Here is a 15,826-nt window from a genome sequence, read left to right as displayed (position 1 = left end):
AGACTTTTATATTTATAACTTGTATATAAGTAGTTGGTTTATTTCTGTAATTTTTGGCTAAATTCAAACATTGATCTAATTTCTTAAATTTATTACTTGTATATAAATAGTTCTTTTATTTCTGTAATTTTTGTAATGTCTAAACAATTTCACTTAAAAAAAAAAAAAACTTCTTGGTCATTAAGTTAGTGTAACTGTTGAACAATAACTAAAATTGGACACTAAAAGTAACTGAAACTGTATTTAAATGTTGTCAACTTTGCTTGTAGGACCAAAAAAACTCGCAATAACACCAACGCACTTGTCAACTTTTACAAAACAGTTTCTCTTGAAAAACAATTTCACTTGCAAAACAGTTTCACTTACAATACAGTTTCACTTAAACAACAGTTTCAGTTGCCATGTTCAGAGAAAGATGTTACGTCTTTTCAGTTTCAAGAGAATGAACAGTCTCATTGTTAATAAGCTATCAACTGAAATATAATAATTGTATCATAAGTCAGATAATAACATTCAACTACAATCATAAACCAAAATCCCTAATAATACAAAATATTCAACTGAAACTATATCAAAACAGTTTCACCTTCGAAAATAATACTAAAAACAAGAAAACCAAAAAGATTCCATTTGAAAATTCTAAAATCCAAGAATACAGGACTACATAATCAAAATTTCGAGAATCATCAATCTAATTCAATGTAATAATTCCAAGAAATCCTTAAATTCAATTTCATAAACTGAAACTAAACTACAAAAACAAAGAAATCAATTCCTCAAAGGAGCAGTACATGTTTTCTTATTGTGGCCATCAACTTTACCACATCTATTACATTTAATAGATCTTGAACTGGCTCCAATAGACTTATACCTCGTTGATCTTGGTCTTCCAGGAGGCCTCTTTGTAAAAGGAGGAATAACAAAATCAGAAGCATCATAAGCAGATATCTCAATATCAGGAATGGGAAGAATTGCAGCTGCATAGGAATTCCTATAGTAACCAGATTTAAATTCGTCTTCAATTTAATCATAGACATTTTTACCCTCTCTTTGAATTTAACAAGAGCATGAGCACAAGGGAACCCTTCAATTTTCCATCTACGACAAGTACAAAAGTTGGAGTTCAAATCAACTAAAACAGAATGTGGACCGAACACCTCATAAACAGAATCATATGATCGGGCAATCTTCCAATGCCTACCCACTTCCATATACTTCCTCAACATCTCATCCATTTTAGGACAAAGAACATTATGCCAACTACTAGCCTCAGTCCTTCTTTTGTCCATAGTTTCCATTATTTGAACTCTAATACCATCAACCATTTCAAATATGGGCAATGAACGAAACTTGAGGATCCAAAAATTAAAAGACTCAGATAAGCCATTTGCCATAACCCCATACCGATTACCTTTAAAAAAAGCACACGCCCAAAGTTCAAACGGAATGCTCTCTAAGAATTTCTTAGCATTGTCATGCCCTTCTTTTTCCAAATCAGCCAAATGTTTGTAAAAAATCTCAACCGTTGGCGCATATGCACATTTCATGAATAAATTCAGAACACGTTCTCTCAAATATTTACCAACTACTTTCACAGGAAACTTATTTTTCAAATTTCCTACCAAATGAAAATAACAATATGCATGAGGTGAGGAAGGAAAAATACGGTTAACACCTTCTAACAAGCCAGGATTACGATCTGAAATGAATGTAACTGTACGACCTTGGGGTGCCAAAACTTGATACAAATTTTCAAAAAACCAAGTCCAATTGTCTCAGACTCAGAATCCACAATAACATAAGCAAGAGGAAATATACCTACAGAAAAATAAATAAAACAAACAAAGAAAAAGCCGAAGTGTAACTAATAAAGCAAAAGAATAAAATATGATAATTTACTGAACTGTAACTGTAACCAAGTCAAATAAACTCAATCTTTTTATTTTTTAACTTTCACTGCCATATTAGACTGAAACTGAATTTCCACAGAATTGGTACACTGAAACTGATCTACCAAAAAATTCCTACACTGAACTGAATTAATCTCTTTAGAGCCATATATAATTAAGTCAATTAAAAGTTTCAATATTACAAATACCTGGTTTGTCGGCATTTATGTTAGGGTTTAGCTACGAGATTTTGGGCTCCGCCCAAAATCCCGTAGCTAAACCCTAACATAATGCCTCCACCAAGCCCATTCTATACCCTAGGAGGAGATTGGATCAAAAATAGGGATTTACCCTTAAAAATCGAGGAAGGAAGCAACGAAATCAATAAACAACTGCAACTAAAAAAAAAAGACGTACCTTTATCACCATCCCTTCCATTTGCAGCAAGCAAATGACCCAAATACTTCCCTTTCAAAAAAGTTCCATCAACATGAACCATGGGAAGACACCATCTATATCCTTGAATACATGCAGAATATGAAATGAAAAATCTCTGAAACCGACCACTTGACTCATCCAACTGTAAAACACAATGTGTGCCTGGATTTGAAATCTTCACAGCTTCAACGTACCAAGCTAACTTTTGAAAAGAGGCCTCCTCATCACCATGAACAAGAAGCTTTGCCATCTCTTTACCTTTCCATGCATTTTGATAACTGATATCCAAACCATAGTTCAGTTTCAGTTCCTGCACAATGTCAATAGGTCTCAAAGATGGCTTCAAACGAAGCTCATCTTTCACAATTGATGATACAATTCGTGAACTCATCATCTTACCTTTAGTCTCACGAACAACTCCACGGCATGTATGCTGATTATTCATAGTACGAATATAGCAAAATCTATTTGCTCTACATAACACTGCATACACACGCCATTTACAACCGTGTGAATTCTTCTCAAAACATTCAGCTATAATCCGATCTTTGTCATTCTTCGCATATACAAATTTGAATCCCATCTGAACAGCATATTTCACCAATTTCAAACGAAATTCAGCTACACCGCCCTCAAATTTTTGTCCAATATGATCAATATAACCTTCCCACTCTTTCGATAGATAACTTTTAGTTTCAGCAGTTCCAAAATCACCTAAATACTGATTCGGATCAATCAAACTCTCAAAGTCTTCAGAAGAAGAACAACTTGCACCTTTCTTTCTTGTATAAGAGACTTCACTAGCACTTGTATCTTTAGATGATGTACTAGGAGCACTACAAGCAACATACTCAACAAGAACACCATCGTGATTCACAAGTATATCAACATATGAAAGTTTAAACAAAGGCAAAGAAGCTAACATCAAGTGAACATCCATATCACATTCCAATTTGCAACTTTCAAGATCCGGTAAAGAGTAAGATAACCTAAATTGCCCTGCCTTCAAATGATTGAATCTCTTTATTACTTCACTATAAATCCATTCATAGGTAACACCGGAAAACAATGACAAAAGAACTGACTTACTGTCACAAGTAACTCTTGAAATCACACCAACATCCATTAAGCTACATGATAAGAAAACATAAAACAAAAAAGTAAGTAAACACTGACTAACAAAATAAAATCAATTGAAACTGTTAAAACAGAACAACATAATCAGTATTGCAATTCAATTTCTTAATAAGTTTAGGCAATATCAGTTTCAATTTCTGACTTAAAATAAAACAAACAAAGAAAAAACACAAGTGTAACTGAAACTGAATTTCCACAGAATTGCTACACTGAAACTGAATTTCAACATAATTCTTACAGTGAAACAGAATTTCCACAAAATTGCTACACTGAAACTGAATTTCAACATAATTGGTACACTGAAACTGAATTTCAGCATAATTCCTACAGTGAAACTGAATTATTCTCTTTAAGGTTTTGATATCAATTGACTAAGTTGATATTACATCTAAATAAATCAACAAACCTAAATTCAACCACTAAAGCTGTAACTAAATTACTCCCAGAAATTGTTACTAAATCACTCAAACAAATTGTAACTAAATCACACACAGAAATTGTAAATCAATTGAAATTTATCCTAAATTCAACATAATCAACACACAAAATTAAAATCACTTAGTCAATTGAAACTCAATTTTCAAGAACTCACAGTAATCAAATTTGGTCTACTAAGCTCCGATGAAAACCTCCCGATCACAATCAGAACAATCCGATCACAACACCCCGAACAATCCGATAACAAGCTCGCGCAGATTCAATTACTCCAAAATCCGATGAAGACCTCCCCCGATCACAGAAAACACCCCGCAGAATCCGATCTCAAGCTCACGAATATTCAATTCCTCACGAAGAGAATCGCATATGAAGATGAAGAAACTCACGATGAAGATTCAAGCTCACGATGATGAAGATTCAAGCTCATGATGAAGATTCAAGCTCACGATGAACATCGCAAGCGCAAGAACATGGGTAACTAAAAAAACGGTACGGTAATTAATGTTGTTGATGTAGGAAAACAAAACAGGGGTAAACCTGGTATATTTAAAAAAATTAAAGTCAAACTTTTCTTATTAGAAGTTGACTAGGGGGTTTACAGAGATATTAAGTGTTAACAGGGGGTTTTGAAATAGTTTAATAAAGATTGGAGGTTTTGGATTAATGTATATCAAAATAGGGTGTTTTTAATAGTTTACATTATAAATTACGGACTGTTTAAATTTAAATGAGATAAAATTTGAATGTTTTTTTAGTCAAATTTTAAAGGGTAAATTTGGAAATATAAAAAATAATGAAATATAAAAAATATTAAAAAATAAGAAGGAGTGCATGAGAATAAAAATGAAGTGCGAAAATCGTCTCCCATTACAAATACATAAGTTAGAGATATTAAATAAATAATTTAAGTTAAAACAATAAAATGTTATGGTGAGTTAACATTAAACAAAAGTGTTTTAATTTTATGGTAAGAAATTAGCTAATTAACACATGCGGAGAGCATGTCAAGGGCCGAGCTAGTATATTATAATGGTAGCTAATAGTACCACTACTTACAAACGTGGTGGTTATGGGTTCATCAAAATAGTTTGAAACTTTAATGTCAGTGATAAATTTGACCATAGAAAGCCTACTTTTTATGAATAAAATTCTATTCAAAGAAAATGAAAGACTACATGGAACCAAAGAGGTAAACTCAACTATGCACAAACAAACTTAAACATATATTAAAGAAAAAAATATAAAACAACCTACAATTATACTAAATTATAAAAGGTATACCTAAAACTATGTTTTCCAGTTAAAATACCTAATGTTTATATATCTTAACATACAATCAGTAATGGAGCCACAATGGGGGCATTGGGGTCATGTGACCCCAATAGTCAGGTTGTTTCACTCCTACAATTTTGGGTCTGACCCCATTATTCTTTTAGAGAAAAAAAATTAGATCTTATTTTTTATGAACATTAGAAGATGGGTTTCTTATTTGAATATAATTAAATAGTGTGTTACTTTAATTTCTGTGTGTGCTTTTGGCTATTGGCTTGTTGTGTTTGTTTTTTTGGATTAGTTTAATTAGTTTCTTATTTGAATATTTATTTTATGTTTTTTAAATAAATGAAGATGGCACAAAATTGCAAATATCTTTTTATTAACTGTAGTTGGCTCTTACAACAATTATCTTTAAAAAACTAAGATAAGTAAATACAACAGCTGAAAAATTTTCTATTGGATTATAGTGGGAATGAGAAAATTTTTTATTGTTATCATGCCCCCATTATGATTATTTGAATTCTTATTTTATGCTTTCTAAATAAATGAAGATGACACAGAATTGCAAATTTCTTTTTATTAATTGTAGTTGGCTCTCACAACAATTATCTTCAAGAAACTAAGATAAGTAAATACAACAGCTGAAAAATTTTCTATTGGATTATAGTGGGAATGAGAAACTTTTTTATTGTTATCATGCCACCATTATGATTAATTTCTAGCTACGCCACTGCATACAATCATATTCATATCCTGTACATAGTCATTGTTAATGAAGTAAACGACTACGTACGTACTAACAATTCTCATCTGCACCTTCCCTCATGGCAAGGGTTTAGGGATTATTGTTGTTTTTAGAGTTTAGCTATAGACAACATCTACAAAAATTTTACCCGTAGAAAAAAATAAATTGTTAGATATATTGTAAGTAACGAATTTGTTAAAACATAAGGTGGCTCTGCAACATGGCCTTCCATGAAATATGAATATGATTGTTATAAGTTAATAAAGATAAAACTGATATCAGCATGCATCTATGAAGTGAGAAATGAAACCTAAACCAAATATATACATCAACGAAGAAATGCACAAGCTAAACTTGATAATTGGCCGGTAAATACTCATTTGATTCTAGTTAACACCGTTAAATAAAATCAAACACATTTAATGTTTCTAAATTTAATTTTGATGGTTTCACTCTCTTAGTTAGGAATGCAATGGTTGGATATAGTCAACCCATTTCTTTGTTGTTTTATCTAATGAAACTCATCTTTCATTGTTCTGCTTATAGATTTCACTTTTACTAATAATTAATTTCACCATGTAATAAATAAATGATTATGATCAACTTTTAATTAACACTACCAAACTTATTGATAAGTTTCACTTCCATTCATTTTATTATAAATATTATAAGGCAACAAGAATACATTTTGACATCCTTGTGGCGATGTCTATGATTCTGTCCCAAAATCTTTTGGGAAAATATTAATTCCCAAGACATGATAAAATAAATTAATTTATAATTAATTATATAAAAGTGCATTAGCCTTGGTAAAGTTCAATAATCACAAGGTTGGCAGCATATCCTAACATATACTTACATGACAACGATCCACGATGAACTTTTAATATTGTTAAATTTATTTATGTATCTTCTAATCATATTAATACCTATTATAAACTATAAGGTAACAAGAATATATATATATATTTAAGCATACTTAGAAAAAAAAAATTAATCCATAACTTTGCTTGATCTACATACTAGAAGGTGTACATGCTTGAACTACATCAGTGGGCAGGTATGTTGGAAGGGACTACGTGTGTGTGTATATATATATATATATATATATGTACATTTCTAGATATTGTCATGTACGTACGTAGACTAATGTGCATGGCAATGTATCTATTAATAAAAGCGAAACTATTTCAATTTTAAAACACGTTATACAAGTTAATTATTTATTCAAAAGGATACTAGCTAGCTAGTGAACATTTTTGAATATATTTATCCAAATCATTAATTAATGATTTGGATAAATAGATTCAAAGATATGAAATTTTATAAATTTGAAATATTGATCATTTAATTTGGAATGATATTTAAATAAATTAAGGACAAATTACATGTAGATATCTCAAGTATACACCTCATTTTAACTAAGTATCTCAGCAAAAAAAAGTTGCTCAGAGATACCTCAACTACCGTTTTATGACACTCGTATACCTCTGTCAACTATTCCGTCATGAAGGTCGTTAACTACTTACGTGGTAGACTGATGTGACTTTAAAATAGTCACATAGACAAAAAAATAATAAAAAATAAAATAAATTTTTAAAAATAAAATAAATAATTATAAAAAACAAAATAATTAAAATACTCAATATTTAAATATAAAACAAAACAAAAAATAAAGAAAAAAAACAGCCCCCACATTGTGTAGATCGATTACCTCTTTTTTCTTCTTCTTCTTTTTCTAATTCTTTCTTTTCCTGTTTGATATGAAATAATTAAAAACAAAAAAAACAAAAAAAAAATTAGAAACCAGCCAACCAAGTTCATCCCCCTTACCCAGTTACGCCCCCAGCCAAACCCTCAAACCCCAACAGCCCTTCGTCGCCAGGTTCAATGACTGGCTCGTAGATCTCGCCACCTTCTAGATTGCCGACTCGAAATCCTTGAGCATCGTACGGACGGCCGAGGTTGATTCGAACAAGAAAATGGTCTCGATCTTGGGCCAAAAATCCGAAACGGCCTGGTACAAATCCAAAACGCAGAACATTTTCTCGGGAGATAGTTTCTTGCAATTGGCCACCAATTCCGGGAATCCAAACAGAGTAACGGCGGTCTCTTTCGAAATCTCGCTGAAGCAGGATTCTCTTATCGAATCGGAGGTGAAGACGTGGTCGCAGAGCAACCTCTCGCCGCAGAAGAGAGTTTTGACGGCGCTCAACCAGTTCTTGATCTTCATCTCCAACAACAATGAAGAGTGGAGCAGTCACCGCTGCCGCTGCAGCGCCTTTCTCCGCCACGGAGGAGGGGGAGGGGCTGCTGGGGTTTACGGGCTTGGCTGGGGGGCGTAAGGGGATGGGCTTGGTTGGCTGGGTTTCAATTTTTTTTTGTTTTTTCAATCATTTCCGATCAATTTTTTCCCGCTTTGTATCTTCGAACAAGAAGAAAGTTGAGAACTTGAGATAATATCATTGATGGGATTGATGGGTTTGTGTGCTGTGTTTCTTTCATTTTAGTTTTCAAATTAATTGTTTAAGGTCTTCGAACAAGAAGAACAAGGAGAGAGTTGCAGATCTTGGAGGCGTTGATTTTGGAGAAGGGCGTTGATCTTCTGGGTGAATTGCAGACCAAACAAGAAGAACAAGGAGAGAGTTGCAGATCTTCTGTGTTGTTTTATTTTTTTTTTTTGTTTCTTTAAATTTAATTATTGGGTTATTAAATTTTTTATAATAATTCTATTTTTTAAAGTTTATTTATTTATTTATTTTTTTTGTCTACGTGACATTTTTTAAAAGCCAAGTCAGTGTACCACGTAGGCAATTAACGGCATCCTTGATGGAATAGTTGACGGAAGTATGCGAGTGTCAAAAAACGGTAATTGGGTTACCTGAGCAACTTTTTTTTTGTTAGGGTACTTAGTTGAAATGAGGTGTATACTTGAGATATTTGCGTGAAATTTGTCTATAAATTAATGTTGCTGAAATATTGATTTAATAAATAATTTTTTGCATACAAGTCTCAGATCTGGTGTTGGTGGGTAAACCCGACAATCAGGTCGTGTTTTACGAGTTCAGGTCAAATCGTGTAACGACTCGATAATGTTCAAGTGGTAAAAACCTTAATCTGAACACGACCAAAAAATTATCAGGTATAATTAACCAGATCCGTTTCACCCAAAACAAGCCTAATATATTTTTTAAACAAAAATATAACTACTTTAATAAGATTTCATTAAACAAAAGAAGAAGAGAGAAACGATCGATGGAGAGGAGAGACGTGCGACCGAGAGTGGCCATACAGAGGAGAGACAATGGAGAAGAGAGAGACGATCGATAGAGAGGAGAGACCGAGAGGTGGAGGCGCAATTTTGATTTTGGGAGTGAAATGAAGCTCATTTTTTTATTAGGTTAAGGTGTGGGTGTGTGAATGTGAATGTCAGATGTGGTAGCGTGTAGGATATGGTCTTAACATAATTACTCATATGAGAGCACTTCTCATTAATTAAAATCATTATCGATCTATGTTTTTTTCGCTATGCGACAAAGAAGAAGGACTGGACTTCGTGCATGACTTCGTGCATCAGCAGAGTTTCCTTCTTTATAGATATATGTATGGCTATCACAAAAATCCATTGTCCAACCAAGTGCAAGAAATGCCTCCATTTTGATCTGAGAGACCAAAGAACGACATTAGGATTTTGGAAATGTGAAAGAGCTAGCAGAGAGTCAGAATCAATCAAAATATGTTGTCATCCTTTCTGTCATGTTGAAGAAAATGTGTAGATAATATCCAAAGCATCTGCAATATGAGCAGCTGAGGAACCCAAAAACTAATGAAAAGAACCCATCACCTCTTTCAAGTTATTTTTAAATAACTCCATATTCAGCTGGGCTAGGAAAGCCTTTAGCAGCACCAATATCAATATTAACAGGAGGGCTCGATCTCTTTGCGGATCGAGAGGAAACACAGAAACCGAATCAAAAGTAAATTTGAAACGATGAAAAAAGGCTAGTTTCATAAAAACTCGTGTTTAAGAGAATTGATCTCACCGAATCTAAGGATAATTTGATTCTCTAAACATAGTACATTGCACATTCATAAATCTTTTGTTGTCTTAAAAGTTTTCTTTCCTTCTAGAAGCATGTTAAAGAATAGTTGGTCTTTGCAGCTTTTCTTGAGAGAGATTTCTCTCTAATCACTGGCCGGTCATCTATATTAACTTGTATGAATCATTTTATGTTGTGCCATTTTTTCGTCTGATCATATAACATTAATGTAGCCAAAAGAGCCATGCCTTAAGAGACTGCCTCCTACTAGAGGAAATCACCATGCATCCAGAATGAAAATGAAAGATCATTTATATCCAAAATCAACATTAACCTTCATTTGATCGATCAAGAACAAAAAAAACTTTTCCAATGCAATTTGAGACCACATTGTTACTATTAATCATTTAAAGTAAACATATTTTTGTTGTACATGTAGAAATATACACGTCCTTACATTATTTAAGATAACATATATAAGATCAAAAAAGTGTGAAACAATATGCATCTATTCTGGTAATTAAGTTGTTGATCCCATTGTTGAGTCATATTGGAGACACGTTGCTGTCTCTTGGGGAGTGGTTCTTCTTCTGCTTGAGTAACAAAGAACCTAAATGGCCGGCGCTCCAACAAAGCGAATTAAAGATAGAATATTTGTATAATATCAGTCTTGAATTACAGAGAAAACTCATTCACTCATTCTCTTCACAAATTTTTTGAGAAAATTTATTCACTCATTCTCTCCAAAACTTTTTTTTTTTTTGAGAAAACTCCCACTCGCCACAAACTTTTTTACACTAACTCTTTCAAATATGACCATCCTCTTCTGGAGGTTCAAGATTTAAGTCAAACAAGTGTGGTCTTCTGGGTATACCGTTTTGATCATTGTGTGGAACTTCATGGCTAACTGCAATATTTGCTTCTGCAGCATGTTCCAACAAGCTTTCTTGCAGCCTGAATTTTCTCCCACACTCCAATCAAACCGGTATCTGATGGATTGACCAGATTTTCCGGCTCTACACAGCAGAGGGCAGGTTTAATCACAGCCATGCAGCAGCTTCAATCCCTGTAGGCAATCCTTTTCCCCTCTGTGTTGCTGCAAATGGCATACAGAATACCTACACACAAAATCAATAATATTATATATGTATATATATATATATATATATAGCCACAAAAAATTGTGGTGGTGATCAACTATGGTTTGCATTAAATTTAAAGTGCAAAATTATATTAAAAGTTATTATTTTATTATATTTTCTTGGATTAAAATCCAGGAGTACGTAGATGACCAGAAACCAGCTGCAGTCATTTGATTAAAAAATCAACAAATTAAACAGATAGCACCTTGTATAACTAGATCAAGGAGATCGAATTAACATGGGGAATTTTTCCCTTCTTAATTTCAAAACCATGATATGAGAAAATTGTTATATGACCAGATGCTAACTAGCTAGGGCTCTGCAAGCACAAATACTAACACAAATGAAACAAGGAATACTGACAAAAAAAAATGTCAAAATGCGAGTGATATTATCAGATCTAGTGACCTAGCACCAAGAAAGTAAGATCCAATGACCCAACACAAATTAAAATAAAAAAACAGATCCAGTGACCAACCAATAAAAGAAAATGCCAATTGACAGTTAATAGCACAGATTGAAGAAATGGAGGTGGTGAAATGTTTAAAGGGCTTGATAGGAATTATATACCTCTGATAAATCATTGATCCGATCATGATTGAGAACTATATAGGGTTCTTCATCAATATCATCTTCATCTTCATCTTGCTTTTCTGTGACTACTGTTGATGCAAATTTCCGTAAGAGAGATGCAACAACTTAGAGGTGGTGACCTGGCTGATCCGAAGCCTTGCTGGACGATGATGTGAGATCTTCCTGTGAAAGAAACAAGATCAAAGGAGATGGACCGGTGTGGTACCAGCCAAACACGCTCCGATGATGAAGTCAGTGATGTGTGTTTGATGGTAGGTGAGGAAGAACAAAAGATGAACTTGGGAGAATAGGAAGAACAAGGCAAATGTTCTGGGTTTATTCTCAGCAAGTTGGGTATGCTCTTTGGTGAGTGAAGACTTTTTTTTTTTTAGTGTTTGTCTAGTGAGAGGTTGATAGATAGTCTTTTTGCACATATGAGTTGGTATATATAGGCAAAGGAGTTTGTGATGAGTAAGTTACCTGCATGTGACTGGCTGGTTGAGAAAGATCCACGCGTTCGGTCGTGAACAGTGGCATGCACAGCTACCCACCTCCTTTGCATTCAATGCTGCATTGAATGCAAGTATGGAAGATCCAGGTGAACTGCCCCAATAGTCATGAATGCAGGCTAGGTTGTCTCTTTTGTCAGAAGACCTTTGTCAGGTGCATTTAAGTGCGGCGGTTCATCCCAACGTGATCTTCCTGGGAATGGTGGCGGAGAGCCGAGCCGACCCGAACACATGTTCTTATGCGTATACATGAAGCCCATGTGTGATCGGATCGGACACAGGATTCCTGACCGAACCGGGCCAGTAGATAGGGGTCCCTCCGAGCCTTAACTGGACGACGCCAGAACTCGAAAAGAGGTTATTTATGTGCCGAGCCGAATCGGGATGACCGTGGAAAGATGAACACTCAATCCCTTGAAGGTCATCGGTTCGGCTCGGACCAGGCATGGAGGACTCGGCATGGAGACCCGATCTGAGCTGGCGGAGGGAATGCTGAGCAGTGATGATGTGGAGGTCAAAGTCTGACCACTGGGAAGTCAAACACTGAAGTCAGGTCTGACCAGCCACGTGTCCGGCCCTGACTGGCTGTTGGGTCGGTGTGGGTTTATCCACAAACAGGAGTCCCCCAGCTTCCGATCCGAGCGGGCAGTGGTGGATTGGAAGTTGAAGTGTAATGGCCCTCCCGAAGATGGCATGTTGCCTGATCCGAGCCGAGCCCGACAGGCCCATGTTCCCGAAGATCCGAACAAGTGATGACTTGTGTTTGGCCAAAATATCTCGGGGACAAGTGAAGGGACGTTTGGTGTCTGCATGGGGGAACGTAAGGGTCACATCATTTATGGGTATTTTGAATGTTTGACAGGTGTCAAGATCTGGAATTTGAAGCGCCACTTTTGGATGGCTGAGATCAGTTTGCATGGGGATATAAAAGGCCACTTTCTCTTTCTTCCCTCCCATTTTCGATTTCCAGATTTTCTCTCCCACTGAAAAACTCTCTTCTCTCTCCACCGCGAATCTTCTCCTATCTCCGTCGTCAGTGCAGCAGTCCGGCCACAGTTCCGATCGAGTGTGGCCATAGGCGAGGTTGGTCTGAGTGTGTGAGGGGTGGAGACTTTGGCCGGAGGAAAACCAGTAAGTGATTCTCCTCATTTTCTGAGTTTTGCATTTTTCGGGTTTTCTGGGTTTGTTCTTGGTTGTTCTTGAAAAAGGACGCTTTTTGATCCAAAAAGTAAGAGGGAAGAGACAGAGAAGGTGTTTGTGATGTCTGAGACCGATTCGAGTGGGAGGCTCGGCTCGGGGGGAGCCTTTGAAGGTGATAGTGAGGCTGAGCTGAGCCGAAGCCCACTAGGGGGCGAGGCAGACTGGGATAGTCTGTCCGAGGAGCTGAACGAGGTCATCTCGAACTTGGATCGGAACCCAGGTGGGGTACGCCGACCTCGGGGCGACGAGGAGGATGAACAGGCCGAGCCGAGCTCAAGAGTTCCGAGGAGGCTTATCTCGGGTTCGGAAGAAAGGAACAGGGGTCACGAGGCATCGACATCGGATCGGCTCGGCTCGGTGATGGGGAGTCCGATCGATCCGGACTTCTACGAGGAGTTGGCATGGAAAGCCGACCAGATCCCAAACGAGATGACCGAGTTTCATCTCGCGGATCTGAGGGCTCAGTATACTATCCCCGAGGCCGTGCTGATGCGACTGCCGATCGAAGGAGAAAAACCGAGCCAACCCCCAAAAGGATGGGTGACCATGTACCCCGAGATGTTTGAGAACGGGGTTCGGCTTCTTCTGCACCCATTCCTGCAGGACTGGTTGGCGATGATCGGCGCGGCGCCGCACCAGCTCAACCCCAACGTGTATAGGATAATCCTGTCCATGCACATCTTGTGGCACAAGGTGCACAAGTGTGTGCCAGACAAGGATATCCTGTTTTGCTCCTACGCGCTGAGGTCGAAGCAGACCGAGCTCGGCTTCTATAATCTGCAGGCCTACTCGGGGCCGTTGTTCTCAGGGAATCCCTCTTCCCAGAAGACTTGGAAGAAGAGATACTTCTTCGTCTCTGGGGATTGGGAATTCGCCGATCCGAACAGACCCACTCCGGCTCGGGTCCCCAGGGCCTTTAGGATTCCAGGTGGGCATTGGAAACCTGGGGCCGATCCGAGGACAACTTGTAATGTAATTTGTTTGTAATTGCTTTTTCTTTTGTCTAACTCCTTTCTGTTTCATCCTTGCAGTCAGCTGGGGCAAGTACAAACTCCGAGGCGAGCTGAAGGATTAGATCGCTGCGATCAGGGACTCACCAGCAGAATATCTATCCACCAATTTTCTGCTCGGCGAGACCCAAATCAGATCGAGCGGGATCTCCTAGTTTGTGCCCAGGTGGAATCCGCGAGCCGAGAAAGGTATGAGTTCCGCCGAGATGGAAGCTCGGCTGAGGAGGAAGGCGGAGAAGAGTGCCCAGAAGAAGGCTGTAGGTCGGGTACCCGCCGAGCCGAGCCCGGTGCCAGCGCCTGCCGCCGCGGCAGCCCAACCTGGGCCTTCCGTGCCGAGCTTGGAGAGAAAAGGAAGGGCCCGGCAACCGAGGTTTGTCCGGAGAAGAGGACTCTGGCTCGACACCCCTGAAGACGGTGGAGGTTGACCCCTCGATCGAGCCGTTCGTCACGGGCTTCAAGCGCTTGGTGACGAGGAAGATCGTAGAGGGACTGTGGGTCGATCAGGAGACGCCGAGCTTCGGCAGCAAGGCCCTGAACGCCTCTCGCCAGGCCATGGTGGTAAGTATGTTTGACTTCGGCCCTCATATATGTTTTTTTTTTTTTTTTTATGCCCGGCTCGGACTAACTTTTCTCCATGTTTTGTAGCTTGCCCTCAGGCAATTTGAAGCAGCCCAAGCTGCCGTCGATGCCGAGGCAAAGATGAGGAGGCTTCGGGAGAGGAACGGCGAGCTGAGGGAAAAGCTGGCCGAGGCTGAGCGGGAGGTCAAGGCGGAGCGCGATCGGTCGGCCGGTCTCCAGACCGAGCTGGCTGAGAAGGAAGTGGAGGTGGCTCGGCTCAGAAAGGAGCTCCTCGTGTCCGAGCAGAAGGTGGCCGACCTAGGCCAGTTCGCCGACGATCTCCAGCGGGACGTCGAGGCTGCCGAACGGAGAGCCGCTGAGTCTCGGCGTCAAGCTGGGGTGCCGAGCGTCCAGGCACTTGCTGATGCCCAGTTTGAGGGGTATAAGGAGTTGCTGGAGGAGATCCAGTCGAAGAGGCCGGACTGAGATGTGTCTTTCCTCGGCGAGTCCGACGGCGAGGAGGACACCCAGGAGAGTCAGCAAGAAGACCTTCCTCCTCCCGATCACCAAGCTGCCGCCGAGGTGGTCGTGTCCGTGGCCGAGCCGACTCCAGAGGATCCTCCGCTGCCTGAGTGTGAGCCGACCCCGATTCCTCCGGTCCCCGAATCCGATCCCAACGCTGAGATGCAGGTCGGCGGGGTCGAGGTGGTGCAGCTCGGGGAGGAGACGCCCGAGGAGTCCACCGAGCCGATCACAGAGGGGCCTGCCGAGCGATCTGCATGATAGCTGATTTTGTTATGTTTTTACTTTTTATGTTTTTTGTTTTCTTCCCGAGCCGATGTGTGGCTCGGGTTTGATTGATTTTGGAACAA

At 38.5% G+C, this 15,826-nt stretch overlaps 1 pseudogene; it reads right to left on the bottom strand.

The window, feature by feature from the left end:
* Window positions 1-768: 768 nt before the first annotated feature.
* On the bottom strand, window positions 769-3,453 carry LOC147293225 (uncharacterized; annotated as a pseudogene).
* Window positions 3,454-15,826: the final 12,373 nt, after the last annotated feature.

The sequence above is a fragment of the Dryas octopetala genome, chromosome 2 (assembly GCF_963921425.1).
Source record: "Dryas octopetala chromosome 2, drDryOcto1.1, whole genome shotgun sequence".
Taxonomy (NCBI): domain Eukaryota; kingdom Viridiplantae; phylum Streptophyta; class Magnoliopsida; order Rosales; family Rosaceae; genus Dryas; species Dryas octopetala.
This window is presented reverse-complemented; position numbering and strand designations above follow the sequence as displayed.